Below are 26,832 nucleotides of genomic sequence, written 5' to 3'. Positions count from 1 at the left end.
CCCATCCTTAGAGCTTGCCACGTGGACAAGGCTTTCTCCCCGAGGCTGAACTGTCTGCAGGTGGCTGTAGGGTCTTTGCTCTTGTGCTCAGAGAATCAAGGTGGAGACAAATGTTCCCAGGCCATGCAGGACGGAAGCCATAGTCCTGACCTAAGACGATAATTTCATGAGCTGGCAAAGTGTTGGCCGGTCTGGTCTTTGCAGGAAGAACAAAGAGGCACCACACAGTGAGAACAAGTTCCTGAGGCTAAAATGAGAAGGCAGTGTGAGAGAGGCTGAGAACCCAGCAAGAAGCACATGACAGGCTGGCCTCCCTGCCTCAGGACTCCATCAGGCTGGGAACAGTACTTGGCTCCTTGTGGGCTGCTCGGAGCTGAGGGAGAGAGAAGGCGCGTCTGCAGTCTGCTGGAGGCTGCCTCCCCCACACTATCCCTCCTCCCTGCTTGAAGACTTTCTTTTTTATCAAAGATCTGTGTTTTTGTCCTAACCTTTTAAAAATGCACATACATATACATATATAATTATTGTTTAAAAAGTGAATGGGCCCACAGTGTACCATTATGCCATCTCGGGTTTCTCTGAGGTGACGGTGTGCTTTGAGATATTTCTTGGTCTCTGTACAGCTATCTCATTCTTCTTAGTGGTAACAACATGATTTCCTAACAAGTTCCTGGCAGACAGTCACATAGCTTCCAATTCTTTCAGTTTAGTCAAAGATAGGTTTCCTTGTGTGTTGTGCATGCACACGTGTGTGTGTGTGTGTGTGTGTGTGTGTGTGTGTGTGCCTGTGTACTGTGCTCAGTATTTGTCTTCTTTTCTTCTTTTTTTCTTTCTGAGACGAGATCTCATTGTGTAGCCCCGGCTGGCCTGGGGCTTGCTTTGTAGACCAGACTGTCTTCAAACACAGATAACCACCTGCCTCTGCCTTCTGAATGCCAAAGGCATTCACCTCTATGTCCAGCAAAGATTTTTTTTTTGGTTTTTACGAGACAGGGTTTCTCTGTATTGTTTTGGAGGCTGTCGGTCCAGCCCAGCCTTGAACTCGCAGAGATCTGCCTGCCTCTGCCTCCCGAGTGCTGGGATTAAAGGCGTGCACCACCACCGCCCGGCCAGCAAAGATGTTTTTATTTGTTCATTTGTTCACTTGTGTGTGCGTGCCTGTGTGAGTTTATATGCACCATGTGTGTACAAGTGCCCTCAGAGGTCAGAGGAACCAGATCCACTGGAACTGGAGTTCCGGGCACTTGTGAGGCACTTGGTGTAGATGGTGGGAACTGGAACCAGGACCTCTGCAAGAGCTGTGCATGCTCTCAGCTGCTGAACTTGCTCCCTATCCCATCCTCTTCTCTTGTAATGAAACAGTCACTACACCACGTGTGTTTCTGTGCATGAATTTCATACATGCATGTTGAACATTCATATCTGTTTTATGTGCACATCTATGTCCTGTGCATACATATGGGTGTGTGGTGTGCAAATGCTTGGTACATCTTAATTTAGTAAAAACAGGAGCCCTATCTCAGAGTGTGTATGCTGTGTGCAAGCATATGTGTGCATGGTATATGGTGTGGATGTGTCAGCCCAGTACCTTCCCTTCCAATGAAGCAAGAATGTGTGTATATATACGTATGTGCTGTGTGCATGCATCATATATGTGCATCCTGTGTGGTGTGTATGTTTCTTTTAGTAAATCAGGAGCTCCTTCTTGGGCACAGCTTACCATGCCTGAGGAGCTGGCTCTGAGGAGCCAGCATAGGCCCCAGCAATGATAGACCAAAGTCCTGGTCAGTGAAGATCTCCAGAAGGTCATGGATCTCAATATGGGTCAACCAGAGTCCCTCTGACACTTTGCCTTCAGAGATGAGTCTGCTGTCTATCAGGAGGGACTCCAAGGCTGATGGTAACCAGTCTCCTGCTTATGCTGGAAAGACTTTGTCTCTACCCTTATCACAGAGCCATGTCTTGTGCTTCTTGGTACCTCAAGCCAGCTGCCTTGTGTCCCCTGGATGTATGACCCAAGAAGTTCTCTTTTCCCATAAACCACCATTCCGTATCTTTATGGTGCCTACCATTAACCTAGTACTAGAGTTAGTAGTCAGGGCCATGCTGTCATGCAGTTCACAAGTTATGGTATTGTGTGACACTATTCCTGGGGACATGGTGAACTTATCCCAGATAGGAAATTGATGGCAGACCAAAGTATAGGTGCCACTAGAGTCCAACTTGATAAACCAATGAGTTCATTGGAATTACTTACAGAACAAGGGACTCATAGACAACTATGCCACCAAAATCCAAGCATGGGTCACACTCTGGAAGGATCCCTAGAGCACATGGCAGAGCACATGACAGAGCATGCAGACAGTTCAACAGGCTGTCTCTTTCAGGTAGCTCAGGAGGTCTGAGCCTTTGCTAGGCAGCTGAACTTGTCTGTGAGTGTCTCTCTGCAGTTTTTACTGTTTATATATGCCTGGGGAGGAAGGGGGCCTAGTGAATCTGGTCAGTTTTAGGGTCTTCCTAAAGGCTTTGAGTTGTTTACTTCCTGAGACTGATGAGTTTCCCAGAGGGATGGGTTGGAAGTTTATCTCAGAAGAAATTACAATAGAAAATATGGAGGGGGGAGGGGCAATCACCTGGTTACCTACAGATGATGACACACGGTCCTGCCAGACACCCACTGATGGTATGGGGCAGGGGCTTCCGTGCTGCCTACTAGATGACTGGCTGGGAAGGGTGCCGAATCCAGCAACTGCCCAGCTAGTTTTGACTGCCTGGGAGACATAGAGAGGAAGCAACAAAATGGAGGCTGTGAAATCTAAGATGGGGTGGAGGAATTAGAGGGCCTTGCTGCATCCTGAAGCAATCTCGTTTCCTTTGTAGCTACAGGGCTGATCCTGCTGGAAACGAGACTCACGATTTGATCACACGGGCGAGCAATGACAACGGCGATTGAATTTGCAGCCCTGACAGATGTGTTTTATGAACGCTGGGGCACTGATCAGAGAGGAGAGGAATGCCGGGGCATGTTATTGAACTTGGATGAGTCTGAAAAACAGCTGCTTCTTCCTGCCTGGAGTGATGAGTCTCTCCTTTCCTGAGAAGCCCATGGGGAGTTCACAAGAGTGAGTTCCCGGGAGAACACTGACTCTTCTCTGTCCGCTGCTGTCAAAAGCCTGTTCTTGTGCCCCAGGATATTTGTCTCAGTTTTGACCCAGGAGGAGCTCATTAGGGATCATGGGGATTTTCCCATGACCCATTGAGAGAGGAAGAGAAAACACACCTCCGGTTTCCAAACGCTTCTGTTTGGTACAGCAGAGCTTTTTCAGACCAGCAATTTGTGAAGACCGGGTCTGTTTGGTTGACTACAGATCCAAACAGAAGTGTGCCTATATCATGGGTATTGGGCTTGGACTTGGGGAGGGTGGGTGGGCTTCTCAAAAGAGGCTGAGTGTCAGGAAAGGCAAGCCAGCCTTGGCCGGGGGCTGCGTTTGCCCAGTCCTGGCATAAACTCCTGCAGATTCAGTTGTGGAACCAGCAAGGAGGGTGCCCACTGTGCTTTAGACGTGTGACCCACACAGGGTGCTGTTCTATCCATAGTTAGACTATGGATCTGGAATTAAGGGAAGTGAGAACGGGTGAGGCAACATATTTTAGCTTGAGGCTCCATTCCCTGGGCTGCAGACAGCACTGAATTAGACACTGTGTTTCCTGGGTGGAAACGCTTCCAACAGGGTCTGCAGCAGTGTTTCCACATGCAATGCACTCGAGCTTAACAGGTTCTGAGTCAACAAAGGAAGGATTTTGTTTTGGTTGTAGGCAACAGATCTGTCAAGGGAGAGTGGGTGATGGCAACCATGAGGGGCCAGTCTGGAATCTCTCTGGGGACCTTTCCTGAATTTTGTCTGAGATAAGGGACATAAGAAAGCCAGAGTGACAGAGGGCACAGCCCCCTCAAGGAGGACAGTTGGTTTTGCTGTCAGTGAAGAATCTCAGCTGAGGAATCGAAGGGAACTTAAAGCAGATAGAAGGACGGAAAGAACTTGGGTTGGACAATCAGAGAGTGTAGTCACGCTGTCTTCCCCCTTGCTTAGGATGTGCTTATTCGCTGATGTTTCCAGATTTCTCCACTGTCCCCATTCTTAATACATGGCATTCAGCATTTAACCCAATGCTAGAGCGTACTAGGCTGCATGGTGACTGAGCTGAAAGGAGGGTCAGAGATGAGAATGTTCTCATGCATACAGGAGATGGCTACAAATGGGACATGCTTGTGCTGCTTTTGTTCGGGAGAGCAAGAAAGTGTCTGGGTTCTGAGGCTGTGATCTAAGCCCCGTCCTTTGAGGCTGGAAGAACGGGAGCTATATTTCCTGGGCTCATTGTTAGCTGTCATGTCAGCATGAGCCAATGAAGTCACTTAGAAGGACAACAGAGAGCCTGCAGCTGTGGTGGCTAGGCTCCGGGTCTGGACCCAGGTACACAGCATGAAGGCTCTGTGTTCCTTTGGTGGCAGGGCAGGCTCCTGCTCTAGCGCAGAGGCTGTAGTACTGTTCATGACGGAAGCAATGCCATGACTGCTCCTCCAGTTAGCATAGGCCCTGAACAGCCTTGTATCCTACCCCTCTCAGCCCTGGGTGCAGAGCCTTCCTCTCTTTTCTGTTCTTTGTGCTACTTGGGTTGGAATGTGTCCCCCCAAAGCTCAAGTGTTGGAGAAATGATCCCCAAACTACATGTTAACGGTGTCTGGAGGGTCAGTCTCTGGGAAGTGACTGGGTGTGGAGGAGGTCTTGATGGAGGCTCCAAGGTGGCATCAGCAGAATAAGAGAGACCTGAGTTTAAGTGATGCTCTGTCAAATGAACCACCGTTCTTTATAAATTAGCCCCTCTTGGGCATTTTCTTTTATCAGTATAAAATGGTCTAAGGTTTATGCCTAGGGTGTTATAGCGATTGCTACAGAATGAGACAGCCTCCATATGCCCCAGGCTCCTGGATGTCTTTTTAGATACCTTCAGCTTCCTGGCTTTTCTGAATGTGAGTGTCTGTTAGGCTGTTGGGAGGATATGTCTGTCTTCTAAGTAGTAAAGAAGGACATGTTGACTTCAGATGGGGCTCTCGGCCTCAGACCCTTCACAATTGAGTCAGATAGTTCTTGCTGTGGGTCTGACGTAGACCTCTTTCCAGAAGTCACTAGCATCTCTGGAGTGCATCTCCAGGCACTCCAGGGCCCTCAGGATACTTTCCTTGGGAGTAAGAAACACTGGGTGAGGGAGCAGACAGAGATGGGGCATTTTCTCTAGGCATAGGGACATGAATAGGATCTTAAAAATAAGGACAATTTTTAATTTCAAAATAATATACTTTAGCTGAAGAAAAACACAAATGACTCAGAAATACACAAAGCAAAGAGTATGCTGGCATCATCCTACTGTGGCAGCCAGAGTGTTTCATTTATAATCTGCTACGTCCAGTGCATATAAATAGATATGCTTTCTATTTTTCAACAAAGAGAGATTATGGTGCTCTCACTGTCTTGCAATGTCCTATTTTCACTTAAGGACATAGGATGGGCATCTTTTCATATCATGCATAAAAATTTTACAGTATACATTCCCCCAGCTGTTGATTGTGACTGCATCATGGGGTTGTAATTGATGCAGTCTCTCATTGTTCTCTAAGACATGTATTTGTATCATACAATTAATGTATATTTATTGTAGAGATTTAAAAGTGGAAATAACCACAAGGCAGGAAGAATGTGCCAATATCTCAGGGTGTATCCTGTCTGATTTTTCTTATAGAAACTGATTTTTTTGCACTCATTATTTCATCACTTGTTCTTTTCACACAACAATACAGTATTTGTATTCACACTTGTGCAATACTGTCCTGGATGGCTGCATAGAATTCTATTGTATGAAAACAGGCTTTATACACACACACACACACACACACACACACACACACACACACACACACACACACACACACACGGCTGCCTATTAACTGACATTACAAGAAAAAGAAAAGGCAGCAATAAATGACCTTCAAGCTAATTCTTTGTTTTTCATGACACAGTTCTACAAGATTGGGGGTCAAAATGTGCTCAAAATGGATATGGAAGGTGAAATTGCCCTCTAACAAGCTATGCCACTTCAGGTCTCCCGGAAGCAGAAACACCCAGATTCACCCGCTCCCTAAGCCAGGTGCAAAAACAGTAATAATGAAGAGCCAATTTCATAGGTGAAAACGGGGGCTTGTTGTTTTAATTTGCATGTACTTGAATACTAATGAGGCTGAGTGTTTTCCCCAAATGCTTTTTGATATTTTCATTTCTTTCATTGAAAGTTGGGGGTTCAAAGTCCCTGTTCATTTTTCTATTTGTATGTTAATATTTTCTTGTTTCTTTAATATGTTACAGATGTTAACTCTTTACCAGGGTACTTACAGGAGTGCTGAAATTATTTTCCCACACCATCACCTCTTTTCCACTTTGCTTTTATTTTTCATTTTCTTTATTCCACTTGTTTAACCTTGTAGAAGTTTAAGGTGACAATAAAGTCAATTTTTATAACTTTTGCTTTTAGCATCATGCCTAGGAAAGTGTCCCTAACCTATAGATTTATGGATTCTCATCTATATGTTATCTATCATCTGTCTGTCTGTCTGTGTCTGTAGTGCTGGGTGTCTAACCCAAGGCCTCACATATGATATGCAAGTGTTGCTCCACTGAATGACATCCCTAATCCCTTAAATTATTTTTTCCCTAGAACTTGATGCATTTTGGTTAGTCAATGCATTACTATACAAAGCCTCTTTTGCTTACTGTCCCGTTACCCAGGGGTATCATAGGAACATGCGCTTGCCTCCCGGCACTCAGCTCTGCTCTGTGGATAAACTTAAGATACAAGCGGGTGAGTGATTCTGCCTCCAGCTGGCTTCTCAATTTTCCCTGTCTACTCCTGATACATCTTCTTGGTCAGTTTTGTGATTTTCTTGAGGTGAAACTTCATCTGGGTTTTGGTATTTCATCATCCCATTTGGGCTGAAACTGAAGGGCCAGGTTAAGATCAAATCTTTCTGAACAAGGATAAGGCACTTGTCTGCATTTATCCAGGCCCTCTAAAGGATCTTTCTGGAAACTTTTGTAGTTAAAACAAAAGCATTTCCAGTCACAAATACACTGGGGCCAGAGGACAGGGTCTGTGAAATCCCCTTTGATTTTTGGTGGGAATTATATTTTTATTTATATATCCTGACAGTTTATTTTGACAACTTGACTAGTTTATTCCTGAGTCGTCATTAAGGAAGGACGACTTGTCAGGTTCCAAGCTTCACACCTATACTTGCCTGTTTCTCTACACGTGCAACCATGTGCCCGTGTGTGAATACTATACCATTAATAATATATTTACATTCTTTGTTGACTTCATTTGCCTACTTGTACTATCAAGAGTTTGAAGAGTAAATTATAGTTCCCAATTAATGTTTTTACCAACTCCCTTCATATTTTAAGTTGCACTGCCAGCAATGGAGAGATGGCTCAGTGGTTAAGAGCAGTTGCTTCTCTTGCAGAGAGAGAGACCCTGATTCAGTCCCACCTCCCACATGGGGGGGCATCTCACACACACTTGCAACTCCAGCTCCGGGGGGGGGAGTCTAACACCCTCTACTGTCCTCTATGGACCTTGCATTCATGTGCACACACACACACACATAAATGAAAATAAATATAAAAAGTTTCACTTTAGAATGTGACATAATTTGGGTCCCCTGCCCTGTGGAAGACTTTCTGTCATATGCTACTGAACCTGAAGTGAACTCTTGCCCACGTTCTCCTTCTGATTTTTATGCTGGTGCGATTCTGTCTTTTATAACTTTGCACTAGAAGAATCTCGGATGAATGGTACTTAGTCTGATATTGTCTGACTCATTATGGAAAGATTGGCTCTTTAGTTGGGTGGTTATTATAAAACAGTGCGTTAGGCACTTACTGTAATTAATAGTTCCACTCTTCAACTGTCTTCTCACTCTGGGTTTCTGCTTTCCCTACTTCTATGGCCATCTTCTTTCCTTTACGTTTTTTAAGAAGTCATTTTTATTGTTTTATGTGTGTGGGTGCGTTCCCTGCTTGCATGTCTGTACATGCATGAACAGTGCCTGAAGAGGCCAGAAAAGGGCATTGATCCCCTAGAACTGGAGTTAGAGACAGTTGTGAGCTGCCACGAGGGTGCTGGGAATAAAGCCCAGGTCCTCTGGAAGAGCAGCCTAGGCTCCTAACCACGGAACCACCTCTCTAGACACACATCTCCTTGGCTTTTGATGGACTTCGGGGTTTGTGGAAAGTTTGTGTGTTCTCTTTTAGACTGCACATTTCTAGTTTCCAAACACGGTCTCTCTTGGAGGCCTCCTATTTAAGATCCCCATTGACATACATCCTGATTCAGATAGACTGCACCTTCATTCTGCTTGGGACACGTTGTTCCCTTCTACGCCCACCCCAGAGGTGTGCTGGCCTCTGACAGGTCTGGTGTAGGCTTCTGAGAGACTCTTACATGCTGAGCTGGACATCTGTCTCCTGGGAATACTTTTTATTGAAGAGCAATGCTCCAATGCAAGCAGATATTTGATGGTCCTAACAGCAGATCGGGACATAGGAAGTTGCATCAAAGAGGCTCTTTTTGTTTTTATAGTGGTATGGGCAGGATCAGAGGGAATCTCAACGGTCCCTGAAATGCCCAGAAATCATCAGCTGTTGGCTACCTCCCAGGGCTGAAAGGTTGGGGAAGGAACAGTCTTGTTCCAAGAGAACAGCTATAGGGTATGTGGAGGAGGGAGTGAGGATGGGAGGATGTTGCATGACTTTTTTCCAGGGAGACACTACCAAATAAATGAGTCTTCAGTTCAGACAGGATATCAGCAACCAACCAAAGAATGGATTCCAGCAAAATCTAGCTTGGTGAGTCAGTGAGTTTATTGGGGTCACTCATGGAGTATGGATGAGGGTTTACTTACATGGGTGTGGATGAAGAGCTACCTTTGAGAGCATGGCTGACTCAGCCCACCCCAGCATGGGTAACCAACTGGTGAGCCATTGGCCCAGCCTGCAGACAGCTCCTCTGATGGGAACCAGGCACATTCTACTGGCTTAGTAATCTTCTAACTTGAAGCTTCCTGCACCCAGTCCTACAAGTCTCTCACAGAGAAAATGTTTCAGTTCCACAAAACAGCTGCATGACAGAGGGCAAGTAAAGTTCCAGTGATTTTTTACCTGGTTCTACTCATGCCAGCACTGGAGCTGGTCCTCACTATCACTGGGAAGCTAAGCTAACCTGTGTCAGAAGAGTCAAAAGGTCATCCTTCTGGGCTCAGGCAGGTTGCAAGGAGGATGGAGAGAAGCCAGACAAGGGTATCTTCAGAAAGCTGATGAATGGCAGTGTTGTGTTTCTGCTTTCTCCTGCAACGTGTGGTGGTGGGATGCTGCTGTAGCTTCCAGTACCTCACATTCATGTGACAACATCCAGCCAGGAATCATAGAGGTGGGAGGAATACAGCCTCCCTGGGTTACCCTTGTCTTGTGTTCCTGCACCCCCACCGAATTTAGCAGGCCATATGATAGGCCCTTGGCCAACCGGAAGAGAACCTGGTGTGTCCAACAAAGGCATGGATTGTGACGGTCTGCAGCAACTGGAACCATCTATCACCTTGACTTCCGGTTGGCCACCTCTATGATTCCTGGCTTTAAAATTAGGCCTAGGCCTCCTCCTGTTTCATCAGCCTGCATGAACTGAAATAGCTAGTCAGGATCTTTAGAGACTGTTCTTCAGCTCAGATGCTGTGGAGACAAGGCATGCATGGGCAGCTCAGCCTTTCTTGGTGTGGAACTATTTTTCTAGGCAGGAACTGCATGCACGCAAAATGCAAACACAAACAAACAGTGTGTATACACACACACACACACACACACACACACACACGCGCGCGCGTGCACACACAGGCACTCACTCACACATGGCTAATGCAGGCCCTGCCTTTTGAGACACGCACTTTCTTGGCTTCCTGGAGACCTCCTCCTCTCCACCCTCCTTCTCTGCTTTCTTTCATCTCCTTTCCTTTCTGTCAAGAGCCCCACGCTTGTGCAGATCTTCCTCTTGTATCTGCTATGGGGTTAGCTCAGTGTCAGGACCTTGGTCACTGCCCAGAGACCAACAACTCCTGCTTCTAAGCTCTTACCACACCCTTCAGCACCTACCTAGCAGCTGATCCAATCACACGAGCCTCTGCCTGCTGAAACAAATGCCCACCCGCAGGCTGCGTGGCCTTGGCAATGCCAGTTTATCCTTCCTCAGTCCTCAGGGTGGTGGGTCCCAGAGTCAAGGTGTTGATGAACAGATGGGGACTCCATCCCTCAAAGCTTCATGCTTCCTGACTTGTAGGCTCTTCTCACTCTTCAGATCCCTGTGACATCTTTTAGGGGTCACAAGCTAGACAGAAGTGGCTAAGAGAACCTAGTGTGTCCAGCAGAGGTGATGGATTGTAACTGTCTGTGGCCACCAGAATCACCTACCACCAATGTCCTTGGGGCTCTGTGACTCTGTCCCTCCTACCTCCTGCCTGCAGTGCCTTGGGGATGACATGAGGCTCCATTAGGATTGTCCAGACCAGCTCTCTACCTAAGTAAGGGTCCTTCCCATAACTGCACCTGCAAAGCTTCTTTTTGCCCTGCAGCACCTCTGGGGGTTGGGTATGGATATCTCTGAGGACATTTGTCCACCACAACATGCAAGCAGAACTCTGGACTTGCCTTCCCATCAGTACCTCCTGCCTCAGACTTCAGCCATGATCAGCCTCATCCTCCTCATGTCTCAGGACAGCCCTCTGGGGGAATCTGGTGGCTCTCCTCTGAACCACACCCAGACCCCAGCCACGTCTCTCGCCTGCTGCCAGTCCTGAGTGGCTCTTTCAAGGGCAGACCCTCAGCAGGGCCTGGGCAACCCTGGCTGGTGCTCTCCTTGTCTTCCTGGTCTTATAGCCGGCACTCCCTCTCTCATGCAGGCTACATGTTAGCTCTTGCTTCTCTTTGTCCTGGCTGTGCACGCTCCAGGCACCTCCCTTGCCCTGTCTCCTCTCCTGGGGTTCAGTGTCTTCATCTGACTCCTGCTGTGTTCTGGTCGCAGTGTCACGGGTGCAGGTCCAGTGAACTGCTTGCCTATGTACCTCAAGTGGGGTGCCACCTGCTTCACCCCACGCTTGGCGGCGGCGTCATTGACTGATCAAGTGAACAAGATGCGGAAGTCAGCTGAAGCTAAATAGTGATGGGAGAAGGAAAGCGGCTTTCCCTCGGGGTGAGAGAGTACCCCCACAGGGCACCCAGGAGAGGGAAAGCGGCTTTCCCTTGGGGGTGAGAGCGCGTCCCCACAGGGCGCCCGGGAGGTGTGGGAATACAAGAGTGACCATCTGAACCAGGCTCCAGAACAGTTCCCCTTAGCTGGGGTGGGGATTGGGTGGGGAACGCCTGGAGGTAGAGGAGAGATGGAATAGGAGGATGAACCGGGCATGCTACAGAGCTCTGATGTTGAGGGCTGGCTCCTGACTGTGATGAGGCGAGGATTGACCATGAGGAAAGCGGCGCCTTGTGAGTGGGGTGGGGGGCACAGTTGTATCTACAGGGACATGTGTTTCCTGCAGGAAGTTCTGGTCACTGTTTATGTGTGCAAACAAGCTTCTGGGAGCCTTCAGGGTGTGGTTTGTGTGCATGTGTGTGTCCTTGGGTGACTGTGCTATGTGCATGTGAGAGTTACCCTGTGTCTACTTCAGGGTCTCTGTATGTGTGCCTTGGCACTATTGGGAGGAGGTATGTTTGATGCCTGTTATCTGGTACCTTTGGGTCTGGATTTCCATAAATGTATGTAAACATCCGTGTGTCCATGTGTGTGTGAAGGTGGGTCTGTGTCTCCTGCTGTGTGTCTATGTGCCACACTGTGTGCCTGCATGTTCCAATGGGTCTGGGTATCTATGTGTGTGTCAATATGTAGGCGACGTGGTGTGCATTAGAATATTCATGTTTGTGCGTCCATGTGTGGCTGCCCCAGGCATGTGTACATGGCAGTTTTCAACCACACTGCTTTGCCTCTTCCCGGTATTCCCTTAGATGGAGAGTCCGTGTGCCTTGTAGCCCTTGCTGGCGAGCGCTGTGTCCTGTTCCGAGGCCAGGTCAGGCAGAACAGGCGGTCTGAGGCTGGTCTTAGGAGTGGACACACCCTTGGTCCATCCTGTCCTCCTACCACTGTCACTGAAAGCCTGTGTCCAAAGGCGGGCTGGAAATCAGCCAGCCCCAGGGCTCTTGAGCCCAGCACCCTCCTCCGTCCCATGCTGTCACCAGGGCCACTTGCTCGGGTTAACTGATGGCAGTGAAAAACCCATTAAGTGCCTGCTTCTCCGAGTCATTTGCTATCATGAGGCAGCCGGGCTGACACACGCTGGCTCTTCTTCACGTAATTGGAGAAAGTTTTCCCGTCACCGGGTTCTCTGTGTGGCAGCGCTGGCCCTCTTGGGCCCCTCTCTGCCATCACGCAGGCTCTTCTCTCCTCCTTCAGAGGCTGACCTAATTTCCACTCTGTCATTTTCTCCTCCATGCCATGTCAGTTTCCCTAGGAGCTCCCAGGAGCCCTAGTCCCAGCAAGCCATCTGCTCTTTCTTTCTCCTCCCCAGAGGGGTACTGGGATAGTGCAGCTGTACCCAAGGGAGGAAGGAGCAGCCCCGCCATGTCTCCAGCCTGGGTTCCATGTCCAGGACTCCAGGAGGGACATGGCTCTCCCTCCTGGAGTCAGTAGGCAGATTAGGAGACATCTGAACTCAGGGACTTGCCCCCAGGCAGGATAGTTCATCTAAGATAAGAGCAGGGTACTGGCTATAGTACTGGATGCTGGACATCCAGATGGCTGCTTCTGCGGAGGTCTCCCCACACTGAGGCCTGACGTGGGCAGGTTGACTCCAAGCATGCTGCATCCCTGATTTCCTTGTATCCCCTCACCTCTGAGCCTCTGATACCCCCTGAGGCCTATCTTCCAGGTTCCCATTGCCATGGTGTTCTATAGCCAGTGCAGCACTCCAGCCAGATCGATGGGCTCCACTTTGTGAGGATCTGGAAATGTCCGGATGAGGTCAAGCTCTGGGGAGTACACGAGGGTGTCCTCACCCAGAGGAGGAGCCATGTCCCTCCTGGAGTCCTGGACATGGAACCCAGGCTGGAGACTCAATATGTACAGCCTCATGTATGGAGAGCCCAGGAAATCCTCTGACCGCCTGCTTCCCATGCTAGCTGGAGTCGGATAGAGCTAGGTTAATCCTCATCATTAGAGTCCCTGGTAGACAGAGCCCCAGGGCGCAGGTTGCTAGAGTCTCGTGGACTTTCTGGTGTTTAACTCAGTCCCTCTGATCTCTAACCCTAACCCAATCTTGGCTTCAGGAGCAGGGAATTCCCGAGTTACCTTTGGTTAAGGTGTTTTATAACAGCAATAAAAAGCAAGCTTTTATTTATTTCAGTTGTAACTAAAAGTCCATCATAAATGGAAGTCAGGGCCAGCATTTAAGGCAGGGACCCAGAAGCAGAGACTGTAGAGGAACACACACTGCTTATAGGCTTACTCCTCAGGCTGACATTCAGCTGCATTTCCTAGACCTCCTGAACCACCTGCCCAGGGGTGGCCCCACTCATGGTGAACCGGGCCCTTGAATGCCATTCATTTAGAAAATGCCCCACAGACTTGCTTATAAGTCAATCTTACAGAAGCATTTTCTCATTTGAGGTTCCTCTTCCCAGAAAGCTCTAGCTTGTATCAAGCTGGCAAAAAACTAACCAGATCACCAGGCCTTTCTTGCCACAGCTCTGCCCTGCCAGTCTCCACCACAGGATCTTGTCATCGCTGTACGGGTACTGTCAGAATAGCTTCCTGGGCTCCCCAACACTGGTCAGCTAGGGCTGACCTGGAAGCCTGTCCGTCCCAGTCAGAGTTAGCTTTCATGAGTGCAAAGTCCATGTCCACCTAGGTGAATAGCAGCCAGGTGAGAGGACCACCTTAGGGCAGCAACCTGCCTATGGCTTTCCCCAGGCCGGCTCACACTCTGACTCCAGGGTGTGACCATTCTGCTGCCGATGCTCCCCATATCCTGTTCCTGAGTCAGCCTCCAGGGAGTTCAGGGCCTGGCCTAGCTCCCACCCGAAGGTTCTGTACCCATTCAGGGCCTTCATGAGAGCCACATGTCCCTTCAGGGTTAGCACATCCCTGGTGGCATGCCGTGTCATCATTATTCAGTATTGCAAAGTGCACATGCTGTCTGGAACCCTGGAAGAGTTTTAATTAGTGGATAGCATTCAACACTCCAGAGACTTCATATGAAGCCCCAGGTGTCTGGCTTCTCTGTAACCATTGGGAGCTTGAGGCACACGGGTGGGGTGGCATGCCTGTGCTGGGTGCAACTAGTGCTCAGGCAGGGTGTGTTCACGTGAGCCACAGTTTCCTGTGGGCTGCACCCAGGCTGGCTCCTGCATGCACACCATCACAGCGTGGTCCTGATGGCCTTGGGCTGGGCTGCAGCCACTGGGGATTTCCATACATCTGCCTCCAGAGGACTGTCCCGATCACTGCAAAACTGTCCAGCCACACATTCCCTCCACCCCTCCCTGTGCATAACTCTACCACAGAGCTCTGCACTCCATCTTTTGCAGAATGGGTCTGTCCACTCACTTTTGTAATGGGCCCAGCCACATGGCTTGTTTGAGCCAAGGGGCACCGGATAATGTGGGTGGAGACTACCCGTCTGCAGAGGCTGCAGTGGCTAACCCACTGCAGGAGGATAAGATGCTGAGGCTACAGCCCGGAAGCTGGGAGTGAGCAATGGCACCGTCTGTTCATTGAGGTATGGGAGAGCCTGGCAGACCTGGTTTAGACCTATACCCATCTGCCCAGAGAGCAGGGTGCTGATAAATCCTGGTTGTTTTGAGCGTTAAGCACCCGGATGGCATGTTACATGGTGGAAACTAGTTGATACATTATGTTTACGCCACAAGTCAGCTGATTTTGCTAGAGGACCCTGGAAAAAGGACATCACCACTTCTTTTCACTCTGACCTGTCCAGTACCAAGCTACTACCCGAGGATCTCAGGACCGTCTGGTTCTGTATGATGGTGTCTGCCCACCAGCAGCAGGACCTTGGGAAGGCTTCTTGGAGCCACACAATCAAGGTGACTCCTCTGCTGGGTAACTCCTGCTGGGTGTGCCTGTTTCCCATTGGCCTTAACTATGGCAGCCCACACACAGCTCACATACCTGCTGCCCTGTGAAGCAATCTGGCTTTCAGATGCCTTGGGCACACATAGGCTCCTCAGACCCTCATCAAGGCCACTGCCTGGCTTTCACTGTCTTATGCGTGATCAGGTCACTTTCAGCTTTTCTAACTGTTGAAACTGGGATGCGCTCTGGCCGAGTAGACGGCCTGCAACAGTCCTGAGCTCCCTCACACAGCTCACAGCACACGCATTGACATCCACAACAGGGCATGTCCACTCATACTCACAGGCATACATGGCACACAGGGACATGCACATTCCTGTGAGCACCCATCTTCTTCAAGATGCTAAGCATTGCTCTCCAGGGTAACACTATCTGTTTGGGGTCAGCATGCCACCCCTGGGCCTGGCAAGTCCCTACCATACAGAGGACATGAGAAGCTTCTAGTGGCTGGTTAGAGAGGGGTGAGGGGCTGCTGGCTAAGCAGGGGTGAGGCTCCATCCCAATGCACTCTCTGCTCATCCCCCTGGCCCGGAAAGCCTCCCCATTCTATGCTGAGCATGCTGTGTGCTCTGGCAGACGTCAGCAAGCTGAGACAGAGCCTGGAAGTGACAGGTGCTTCTTGGCTCCGGGCGTGCCCCAGGCTGAGGCTGAATTGGCTGTTGCAGCCCCTGTTTCCTGGGCTAATTGGGGAAGGAGAAGGAAAAGGAGGGGCCAGAGGGGAAGATGCTGAGCTCTGGGCTCAGGCTTAAGGCAACAAAGCTGCTTGTGAGAATGGTTATCTGGGAGTGGTGTGTGTGTGTGTGTGTGTGTGTGTGTGTGTGTGTGTGAGAGAGAGAGAGAGAGAGAGGGAGAGACAGAGAGACAGAGAGAGACACAGAGAGAGAGACGGGTGTAGAGAGGTATAGAGAGGAGACAAAGAGAGACAGATGCAGATATACAGAGGGAAGGAGAGATATAGACAGAGAAGATGGGAGAGACACAGAGAGAGGAAGTAGGAGTAGGAAAGAGCAAAACACAGAGATCAGAGACAGAGAATAGAGAGGGAAGGACAGATGGGGGGGCAACAAAGACACGGCCCATGCAGGAATGCCTTGAATCTTCTCATGTCTATCAGCATGTGGCTATGGACGACCCTCTGATAGATTCTAGCCCTGTGGGCCGTAGTTCTGCTCCTGCCCATCTGTCTTCTGCTGTACCGTGGTTCTGGCCCTGGGCTCCCTGGCTGTCAGCCTGCCCCAGGCCTGGACCACATTTTGGTCACATGAGCAGCCTCAGCAGACTGAGACTGGGTAGTGAAGCTTCCTTCACAGGCTCACAGGCTCTTCTGGGTCACCCCTCTTGAGAAGCAGATCTCATAAGAGCCGGTTTTCTGTGATCTCCTTATCTCAGTGCTCTGTGTGAATGCTGAGGCCCCAAATCACGGCTGACACATGTTAGATGCTGGGAGCCCGAGTTAGAGAAGAAATTGCTTCTTGAGCTGAGGACAGAAGCTGTGCTTGACCTCTGTAGAGTGTCAGCAAGGCTGTTGGCTGGGAATGTGTTGTGTATCTTCTGGAGACTCTGTCCAAATCAGTTTAATGAGGACTACAATGCCCCTCAGGAAGTTGGTTGTAGGAGGGGCCATCGCAGGTGGAGAGCAAGTTCTGTGGAGGAACATGGGGTGTGGTGGTCGGAAGCAGGAGCAGCAGATAGGTGGGCACTGTGGGAGCCAAGGAGACTGATGTCACAGTGGACCCTTCCTATGTGGCAGGACCTGTGTGGACGGGTGTGAGTTAGCATGAAGCAGGTGCCAGGCTTGTATCCTCACCAGCTACACCCAGCTGGGAAGTTCTGGGTCTACTGTCTCCACGGGTAGAAAGAGCCTACCTAGAAGGCGCTGGCATTATTTGCATCTATGTGGGGCAGGTAGTATGATGTGAATGTGCAGGACAACCAGCACACACACACACACACACACACACACACACACACACACACACACACACACACACTCGGGAGTCAACTGTCAAGCATTGCAGTTTAAAATGTGCTTATTTATTTGGTTTGTTGGTATGCTATCTCCTCGGCTGCCTTTATAAATATTTATCAATGTTGTCAGAGTGACATTTCCTGGGAGGAGGTGAGAAGGGGAGGGGAAGAGAGAAGAGGTGTCAGAGGGAGCTGACAGGTGGAAGGAGGCAGGTTCTAGGGCCCCAGACCAGCCTTGATGGGAGGAAGCTGGGGGATGCTCTGAGGGATGGAGGCTACAGCCTGGAGACCTGACCCATTCCCAGCCAGACGGGGTTCTAAAACAGGATCCAGAGGTCAAGGTCTCAGGTGAGGATGAATCAGAACCTCCCATCACGGGCTGAGTTCACCATGACTTATTAAGCCAGTGGTTAATACTGACTTGCTGTATTTAACACTTAACCTAACAACTTAAAAATTCTGTGAGAAAGGGTCTCCAGGCAGCCAGTAAGAAGCTTCTCATGCCCTCAGGCCCTGGAGATCCATGCTGAGCCCAAACAGCCAGCTGGGTTCTCTTGGGGATACCTGCTGTCTTAGCAGAAGACAAGTGTTCCCATGAGGTCACTATAAAAGCCTCAGAAATGGCACGCCAACGTGTGCTGTGTAGGCCTGTGAGTAAATGCAGATTTGTGTATAGCGGTTGTATGAGGGTTGTACACAAGGTTGTTTACCACTGTGTATATGCTCATCTGTGTGTAAGGATTTGGTGTGTGTTTGCATGTGCACCTATGAATGCATATATGTGTGTGAGGTTGTGGTTTGTGTGTGGATCTCTGAATGTGAACACATATCTGTGTGTGTGTGAGTGTTGCATGTGTCCACTGCATGTGCTGTGAGCCTATGCAAAAGGGCTCAGGACTTCAGTATTCCCTGGAAAAGACACAATCAGCCATAGTGTAACAGGGAGTCCAGGTAACATAAGACAGAGGGGACTTGACAATCTGAAAGGAGGTTGCCATTCTGAAGCTAAGAAAACGGTGAAATTGGTGGCTGTATCAGCCAGCCTTTTCCATGTCAACAAACACCTCGAATGCTTCATGGCCTCACACCCACTGTTTTAGTTAGGTTTCTATGGCTGTGATAGAACACCACGACCAAAAGCAGATGGGAGAGAAAAGGTTTATTTCAGCTTGCAGCTCTCGGGCCACACTCCGTCACTGAGGGAAATCAGAGCAGGAACTCTGGAGGCAGGAACGGATGCGGAAGCCGCAGAGAAGTGCTGCTTTTCTCCATGGCTTGCTGAGCCTGCTTTCTTACAGCACTTAGGACAACCAGACTGGTGGTGGTGCCACCCACAGTAGACTAGATCCACCTGAATTAATCAAGAAATGTCTTGTAGCTGGGCGTTGGTGGTGCACGCCTTTAATCCCAGCACTCGGGAGGCAGAGGCAGGCACATCTCTGTGAGTTCGAGGCCAGCCTGGTCTACAAAGCTACACAGAGAAAGCCTGTCTCTAAAAATAAAAAAAGAAAGAAAAAAAGAAAAGAAAAAGAAAAAAGAAAGAAAAGAAATGTCCTATAAACATGCTTATAGGGAATCTGAGGGAGGTATTTTCTCAACTGGGTTTTCTATTTCCAGAAGATTTTAACCTGTGTAAAACTGACAAAAAATAAAACTAAACGAAGCACCTACCAGGACAGCCATTGTTCACTGGGCTCTCCACTCTGCTGGCCATTTGAGCTGATGAATTCAGCTGTTCTTTGAGTCTGACTCCCATGTGGGTCTTGGTTGGGATAATATAATCTTCCTCATAGGTATTATGCTCCTGCAGCTATCCTGGGCTTCTTCCCATTCTGATCCCATAGTTCCCAGGGTGAGGATGTAAGCACGCATTTTGAGGCCTTGGATCAGAACTACTGCAATGTTATTTCCAATATGTTCTGTTAGCCTGGAGTCCTGACACATGGCTTTCCCCTGACTCCCATTGCTGTTAGTGCAGCTCCTGTTAGGAATTAGGCTGGCACCTCTACCCTCACCCCTAAGTTAAGCTCACCTCAGCCAGGCACTCAGTATCTATGACGGCTGCCTCTCTTGCCCCACCCTGACAAAGCTCACCTTCATGGGGCACCTAGACCCCGCCCACTTCCTCACCTCCTCTTCCATCCACAACCATCCCTCACCTTGACTGTCCAACCTGCCTGCCCCGCCTTCCCATCTCCAGACACACTGAAGTCAGAGCATGGCCTGCTATGCAGGGTCATGGCCTCACCATGGTCTGTGTGAGTGCCCATGGTTCACCTTTGTATACTTTACCTGTTCCCCAGCTCATCAGCATCCTGTACTCCATAGTGCATCCCCAAAGAAACTTCTTTTGGCAACCTGTTTAAAGTTTCAATCCTACTCCCACCCTGACCTGCGTGTCTGCTTTGATTTCCTCTGTGGTGCTGATATTTCTTTTTTTTTCTTTTTTCTTTTTTGGTTTTTCGAGACAGGGTTTCTCTGTATTGTTTTGGAGGCTGTCCTGGAACTAGCTCTGTAGACCAGGCTGGTCTCGAACTCACAGAGATCCACCTGCCTTTGCCTCCCGAGTGCTGGGATTAAAGGCTTGCGCCACCAATGTCTGGCCTGATATTTCTTGTTATACGTTACATCTTGGGGACTGTCTGCTGGATGCTTCAGGATTGAGTGCCCGTAGGCACAAGTGCTTACATCTTATTTACCTGTATATCCTGCAACAGGCACCTGACAAGCAGCCACAGATGGTAATGGATGTTGTGTGGGATGGGCAGGTGAATGCATTGGTAACCTGGGGTCAGGTGGATGGGTGGGTGAGTAGATGAGTGAATGGAAGAATGGTAGATAGGTGAACAGTTGGATGGGTGGCTGGACAGACAGATGGATGAATTGTGGGCAGGTGGATGGATGAACAGGTAGATAGCAAGCAGAATGGATCTTGATCCCATTACAACCACAGCCAAGTGGCCAGTCTATGATGTATGAGGGTGGGGGGGCGGGTGTGGAGGAAGGAGTGACAACTTGCTGCCTTCATGCTGACACAAGGAAGGCTGTCTGCAGCAGGGACTTGTGACCTCCTATTTCACAGCCAGCCCCAGCCTCTGCTGGTGACTGAGAGCCCACACTCTGGTGGGAGCTGGGGACAAAGACAACCTCACAGAGGTTGACTAGGAGACACTTACAGGGCAGCTCCTGAAGATCAGCTAGAGCCCCAGAGGAAAGTCACATGCCAGGGTTACAGAAGGGAATCCTGGGCACAGGCTGAAATTCACGAGGGTCAGAAAAGCAGAGAGCCGAGGCAGAGATCACTCAACCTGTCACTCTGCCCAAGCAGCGACACTGACTAGGCTTGGTGACTCATATCTTTAATCCCAGCACTAGGGATGTAGAGGCAGATATCTGTGAGTTCAAGGACAAGCAGGGCTATGTAGCGAGAGATCCTGTCTCAAAAAAAAAAAGTGATGCTTGCTGGACTTGGGGACCTTGGGAGGGAAACAGCAGAAAACAGCGGCAGGTAGGAGGCACTTCATTGTTAGAGTGAAGTACACATACCTCTGGGAGTGCCTTTTTAGGGGTAGCAGGGGGATGCCATGGAGTCCGCTGGGTTTACGGACAGACAGCTCAGGCTGGGGGCTGGACAAACTGACACTGGGGCAGTTGGTCACAGGAGACAAACTAACTCTGAGGACACAGAATGACCTCACCAGTAAATGGGGCTGGGTAGGGAAGAAGCCAGAGGTGGGGATTATGCAGGGTGCTGTCTGTGTCAATGGGGATACATTTCAGCAGAGCTACACTGTGCTTACACCTACACCGTGACCCACACACAATCCAGGCTGCTTCCTCGGGAGGAGGGGCGGGTGGAGGAAGCACATGTCAAGAGATAACTCAAAGTAAACGAAGCTTCCCGGAGATGCTAAGAGCTAGGGTGGCTACCGCAGCCCACATACCGGAGCTTCTCCCCATTCCTGTCTGCCTCTCTGTAACCACAGTCAAAATACAGGATTTAAACAGGAACCGAACAAACTTATCCTAACACGTCTTCATCTTAAGGATGAAATGGTTAAAATAGCAAAGGTTGTTTTGAAAAACAGCAAAGCCATCCTACATGCTCTTGACAGTTTTGGGCACATTATGGAAAGCCATAGTCACTGAAGAGACTGACAGGAACAGAACTGAAGTCTAAAATGCTCCTGGACCTGGTGCATGGCGGGCTGTGGGACACAAGCTGCATTTCACAGGCTCAGCCCTCTGGTCACACATGAGAGTTAAACTTGAACTCCACCTCATCCTGGCTCAATGCTTGGAGGCACAAGGACCAACCTAGTAGACACCAGATTTGGGGTAGGGGTTGTTCTTGGTCCAAGGAGAGGAGACAGGAAGTCCCCTTCAGGATCTGGTAATCTGTAATGAGAAGGGGTCAGCTATCTGCAGCCACATCATCCTGGACACACCAGGTCTCCTAATCTCAGACGCTAAATAGAACAGAGCCCGGTTAGCACGTAATTCAGAGACATGGAGACGGTCAAGAAAGGCAGGCTGGGGAGAGGTGGCATTTACAGGAGTGTCTGCTAGAGGAGGGGGTCTCTGATGGTATGTCCCTACAAACAGACCAAGAGGTTTGCCTTCCAACTGTTGTCAGATTGAGAACATCGGTCCTCGAAGCTGGTAGTATAAATGAGGAAATAGAGGCCTATGAAGATGAAGCTGCTATGGAGGAGGCAGTTTCTACCTGCCAAGACTTGACCGGACCTCTGTGCCCTAGAGTCCCCAAGGATGGGATCCGGCCAAGGTCTCCTCTCAGAGGTGGGCACCTGGAATTTAAGCAAAGCTGTTGGTGTGTTTAAATACTGTCATCGATGACTGTAAGTGGGCTTATGAGCCTTATCGGCTTAGATTTGTATCTGCAGGAGAGCCGTTCATCTTAAATAAATATGTTTTTAATAATCTCTGAGTATTTATGGAGCATAAAGCTGTCAGAAGCGATGGAGATGAGGATTTCTGAAGTCGCTTGCTGCACAGGGCCCTTGCCGAGTCATTAAGGAAACCGGCTCCCAGCAGGACGGCAAGTTCTGCTGCCAGTGCGAACAAACGCGCGGACGATTATCATCCCGGAGGATTTTTAATAAGCTGGGGTTGGTTATTTAACCTACAATAACCACTTAATAAACATAGTAAATTACTCACAGGTTTGCAAGTGTCTGCTCCTCCCCAGCTCCTCCCAAGACCACCTGTGCCCTGGAGTTCCTCTCGGGGTATCCTGGCATGAGGCTTGTTCTTCTGGCTTGTGCTTCAGCGGCCCCAGGCTGGCAGCTGCTCCAGGGTCTGGGAACTGCAGGGCTCTCACTCCTCTTCATGTGTACAGTTGACCAGGTGCACTGCTGCCTGATTCCAGCAGGAGTCCAGGCCCGACCCTCTGGTGCCAGGCAAACCCAGGTTCTTCTCACTTTCTGAGTTGGGCCAAGACATCCAGGCCTCTGTCAGAGCTGAGGTTTCCATCCACGAGCCCACCACCTTGGATGTCTCTTCTCTGTAGATTGCTGCCCAAACACAACTCTCTTACCCCAGCATTCACGGTTCTCAACAACACAGCAAGCAGCAAACGCCCATCCGTGTGAGAGCCAGTCGCTACTGAAGATCTATGAAGCACCTGCCAGTCCTATTAACATCTAACATGGCTGAACATTGCTCAGTGCCTGCTGCCATTCAGAAGCTTCATAAAGATCTGCTCATGTCCCCTCCCTTCCAAGCTGTGGGGCAGAAACTTTCTTAACAGATGGGGAAACTGAGCTTGGGTGCTTGTCTAAGTGACATTTGAAAGTGTTGCATCAGGGATTACGTGCCCAGATCGTTAACTGTTTTCTCTCCCACATAAAGTATGCTTTCCACAATGTTATATAAAGGTTTGTGAGCTGCCTGATGGACAAGACTGTTATGTCTCAGTCAGCTCAGTCTGTAACAAGCATACCGCACCAGGTGGCTGGAAAACCAAGGTCAAGGAGCTAGTAGTTTCTTGTCCAGGTAGTGACTTGTGTCCTGGCTTTAGAGCCACGTCTTGCTGTGTATGTGTTGTTCTCACAGTGTCTAGCTTACCTTCCATTGCAAGCCCTATCTACCCATCCTGAGAACCCCTCTCCCAAATGCATTATGGGTGGAGGGTCAACACATGAGCTCAGGGCGGGACACAAAGCTCTGACCAAAGGAGCCTGAAACACTTGATGTCACTTCTCATGTTCTTCCTGGTCCTTGGAGGGCAAGGGTGGATACAGCCAGGTGGGCTTCTCACAACCCCTCCCATGGCCATGGAACTGGAGCCACCTGAGGGCACCTCCTGATTTACCCATTGTCATTCCTGATCAGGGCTCTGAGACTGGATACTGCCAGAGATAAGGGGTGGGTGCTGCACCCCACACATCTTGGATCTAGAAAGGTGACTGAGGCTATGGGAATGAAGAAAGGACAGATACTAAAGAAACAACAGACACATCCGCAGAAAAGCTGGGGTCAGGTGGACTGTGTGGACTGTGACAGAGTGGTATCAACTTCTGCAACTACTGCAACCAGCTGGCCTTGGTAGGAGGTCTTTCTAGGTGAGCATTGTCGGGCTCTAAACACCTGGGAGGAGGAAGCTGCAGGTGCTTGTTTTTGCACACACTGATCAATCATCTGTAAGCACACATACTTGGACCAGAAGAAGGCTTTGCCACTCCATGGGTGTGAGGCACTGGTCTTTGGCATGGCTGTGCCTATGTCAACAACACACATTATTCACTCAGAACTTCATCCATTCTTCACGTGTTCACTCGAGGCTTCCTTGTCTGCCCACAGGTAGGACACTAGGATCAAAGACTTCTGCAGGGCAGGGTATATGCTCCAGGTGCATGTCTGGAGCAAAAGAAGGCTGGTCAGACTCCCTGGGTCAGACTATATTGTCCTCTGTCACACTGTATCTCTGACTCAGACTCTCTTGGCCCTGACCCCAAATTCTGGGGGTTTCCCTTCTCTATAGGACTTGTAACACTGAACAGCATGGAAGGTTCCAGCCCATTCATGCAAGCATATGGCCATGGACCACACAGCTCAGGAAAGACTGCTGGTTGGTTTTTATTGTCAGCTTCACACAACCTTGAGTCAGCTGGGAAGGGGAAGCCTCACCTGAAAATTGACCAGATCAGTTTGGCCTGTGGCCATGTTTGTGAGAAACTGTCTTTATTGGTAATTGATGTGGGAAGGCACCGCCCACTGCGGGCAGCACCATCCCTAGGCAGGTGGGTCTGGGCTGCCCAAGAAAGCTAACTGACTATGAGCTGATAAGTGAACCAGCAAGCTGAACTCTTTTATGGTTTCAGCTTACATTCCTTCCCCGACTTCCCTCTATGTAAATTGTGCCATGGGAGTTGTGAGCTGAAATAAACGTTTTCCTCCCCCATGTGGCTTTGACTAATATTTTATCACGCAACAGAAAGGGAACTAGAACAATGTGGAAACATTTCCTCAGTCTGTCATTAGCAGCAGAGAAGACATACCTTAAATCCTTAAGAATGGCTAGGAATGCTGAGCTGGGCACCCTGGATAGGGCTGTGCAGGAGGCTGCCCAGTGGCAGTGGCAGGGTTTCATACAGGAGAGGAGGATGGCACAGAGGCTTCACATGGGCCGAGCTGGGGGCAGCTGGGGCAACCAGCAGGGCAGGGAGAAGACAGTCACAGTGCAGCTGGACAGGAGGGGGCACAAGGGCCATGCTGCCCAAGGGCTAGGGGTGCTACTAGCGACTTTGTTGGGTTAAGATTGGCTAGGAGCAAGCTGGGACAACAGCTTGAAACAGCGATGCATGCCAGAGGCAGCTGGGGAGAGGGAGTCCTCAGATGGGTCGACCTGCCTGGGATGCTGGGGCCTTTGTGTGTGAGCACAAGTATTTGGGTGGGTTAGTGACAGCATTGAGAGTGTGCGAGCACATTTGAGGAGATGAGAGTGGGACCTTGGGGGCCTGCGTGTGCCTTCCCAGGTCTCAGGCTGTCCCTCCCCAACTCTCTCCATCCTATTAATTCTCTTCAAACTGCCCACAGCATTCAACACCCCCCTCCCCATTTAAAAAGCTTTAAGGTAAAATATGTGACCCACTCAAAGCTTGCACCTTGTATGTTTCGGTTAAGAAAGAATTTAAGGGAACTTGAGACGTGCCTGACTCCCACAGCTCCCCCACCCCCATGTCCCATCTCCTACACTGCCACGACATTTTGCTGGCCAGTCCTGGTGGCATGTAGCTGCCTCCACAACCACCTCCCCCCATGAACTGTTTGGGCCTGCTGCTTTTCTTAAAAGCATCATGCAAATGGAATCGGACCTGTGTATTCTTGTGTGACTTGATTCTGTCAGGGGCATTGTCTCTGCCACACGTTCCCGATGCTGTGAGTACCTACACATTAATCACTGCTGAGGCAAGTGGGCTCCTTTGTCTGAACACCCAGCACATCTGCATTCTCTTGGGGTGGGCACCTGGGTCGTCTCCAAGGTTTCTTTTGTCCCAGGGAAGCATAGTGCCACCATGAGGGTCTTAGATGGCTACACAGTCAGGGTTGGGGTGATCTGCAGGGTTATCGATATGAAAATGATCAGCCATGGCTCAGGCATGGCCCCCAGCAGGCAGGGACCCTCCCACTTCATCCCTGTATTCTGATAAGGAGGCCATTCGGATGAGCTGATGTCCTTGCTGGCTTGATCAGAGCAGACTGCCATCAAATGCTCTACCACTGAGCTACATCCCCAATCAGAGCAGGCTGTAGCCCAGGAAGAGCGATATTCTGGAGCAGGGTGGGGAAGGGCATCCATCCTCCAGCTCGGTGGCCCTTGCAGCCCAGGCAGAACCACTCTTGGGCCCTGTGTGCATGTGTGCCTGGCTTAGAGCAGAGCTGTACAAATACCATTTCCTTGGCTCAACCAAGCCCGCAAAATTCACCCATGCCCAAGTAAATCAGGACCTGGGGTGAGGTGGGGGCCTCTCCAAGTGCAGGGGTGTCCACATAGCCAGCTCTGGGTCTCATCTGTCCCAGCTGCTCAACTGCCCTCTAGAAAGGAAGCTCTCACAGCCTCTAAAGTCATGTGGTGGACTCTGGGGAAGATGGGTGAGCTCTGTAGTGTTTTTGCAGGTGGTCAATAAACACTCCAAGGAAATGCTTCTAAGAGCCAGGCCCTGTGTGAGCTCTGAGCTAGAGTTATGTGGGAGAGGACCCCTACGGACTGACGCCCACGGGCTGCTGCTGCAGCTTCCAGTGCAGATGCTGCCCTGAGAGAGCTCAGGATGCCTTATGACATGCTGGCTCTCGCTCATCCGCAGGGGTACCAGCTGGAGTTGGAACATTCCAGCAACCAAGGGGGTGCCCTCCAAAGCATTGATGACTCTAGCACTCCCTGACTTATTGCATATCTGTGACTGAAGAGGTGTGGACCCAGGAGCGGTTGTTCTTTGAGGTCTCCAGGAAGGTGGTGAATAGAGAAAAGCGAGAACTCAAGTTGATATTCATCTGAGTGACACTTGGGGTTTACAGAGATGGGCATTTTTAGCCCACTGTTCAGAGATGCTTGCA

General features: G+C 49.8%; 1 long non-coding RNA gene across 1 annotated transcript in view; it reads right to left on the bottom strand.

Annotated features, from left to right (window-relative positions):
- LOC121137205 overlaps positions 1-22,983 on the bottom strand; it is a 47,666-nt gene extending 24,683 nt beyond the window's left edge. The window contains exon 1 of the long non-coding RNA XR_005874436.1: positions 22,438-22,983. This is a non-coding gene — a long non-coding RNA (uncharacterized LOC121137205). The remainder of the gene's footprint in view (positions 1-22,437) is intronic.
- Between the last annotated feature and the right edge of the window lie 3,849 nt (positions 22,984-26,832).

The sequence above is a fragment of the Mesocricetus auratus genome, unplaced genomic scaffold (assembly GCF_017639785.1).
Source record: "Mesocricetus auratus isolate SY011 unplaced genomic scaffold, BCM_Maur_2.0 Super-Scaffold_100676, whole genome shotgun sequence".
In the NCBI taxonomy this organism is placed as follows: domain Eukaryota; kingdom Metazoa; phylum Chordata; class Mammalia; order Rodentia; family Cricetidae; genus Mesocricetus; species Mesocricetus auratus.
The sequence above is the reverse complement of the archived record's forward strand: the minus strand, read 5'-3'. Positions and strand labels throughout refer to the sequence as shown.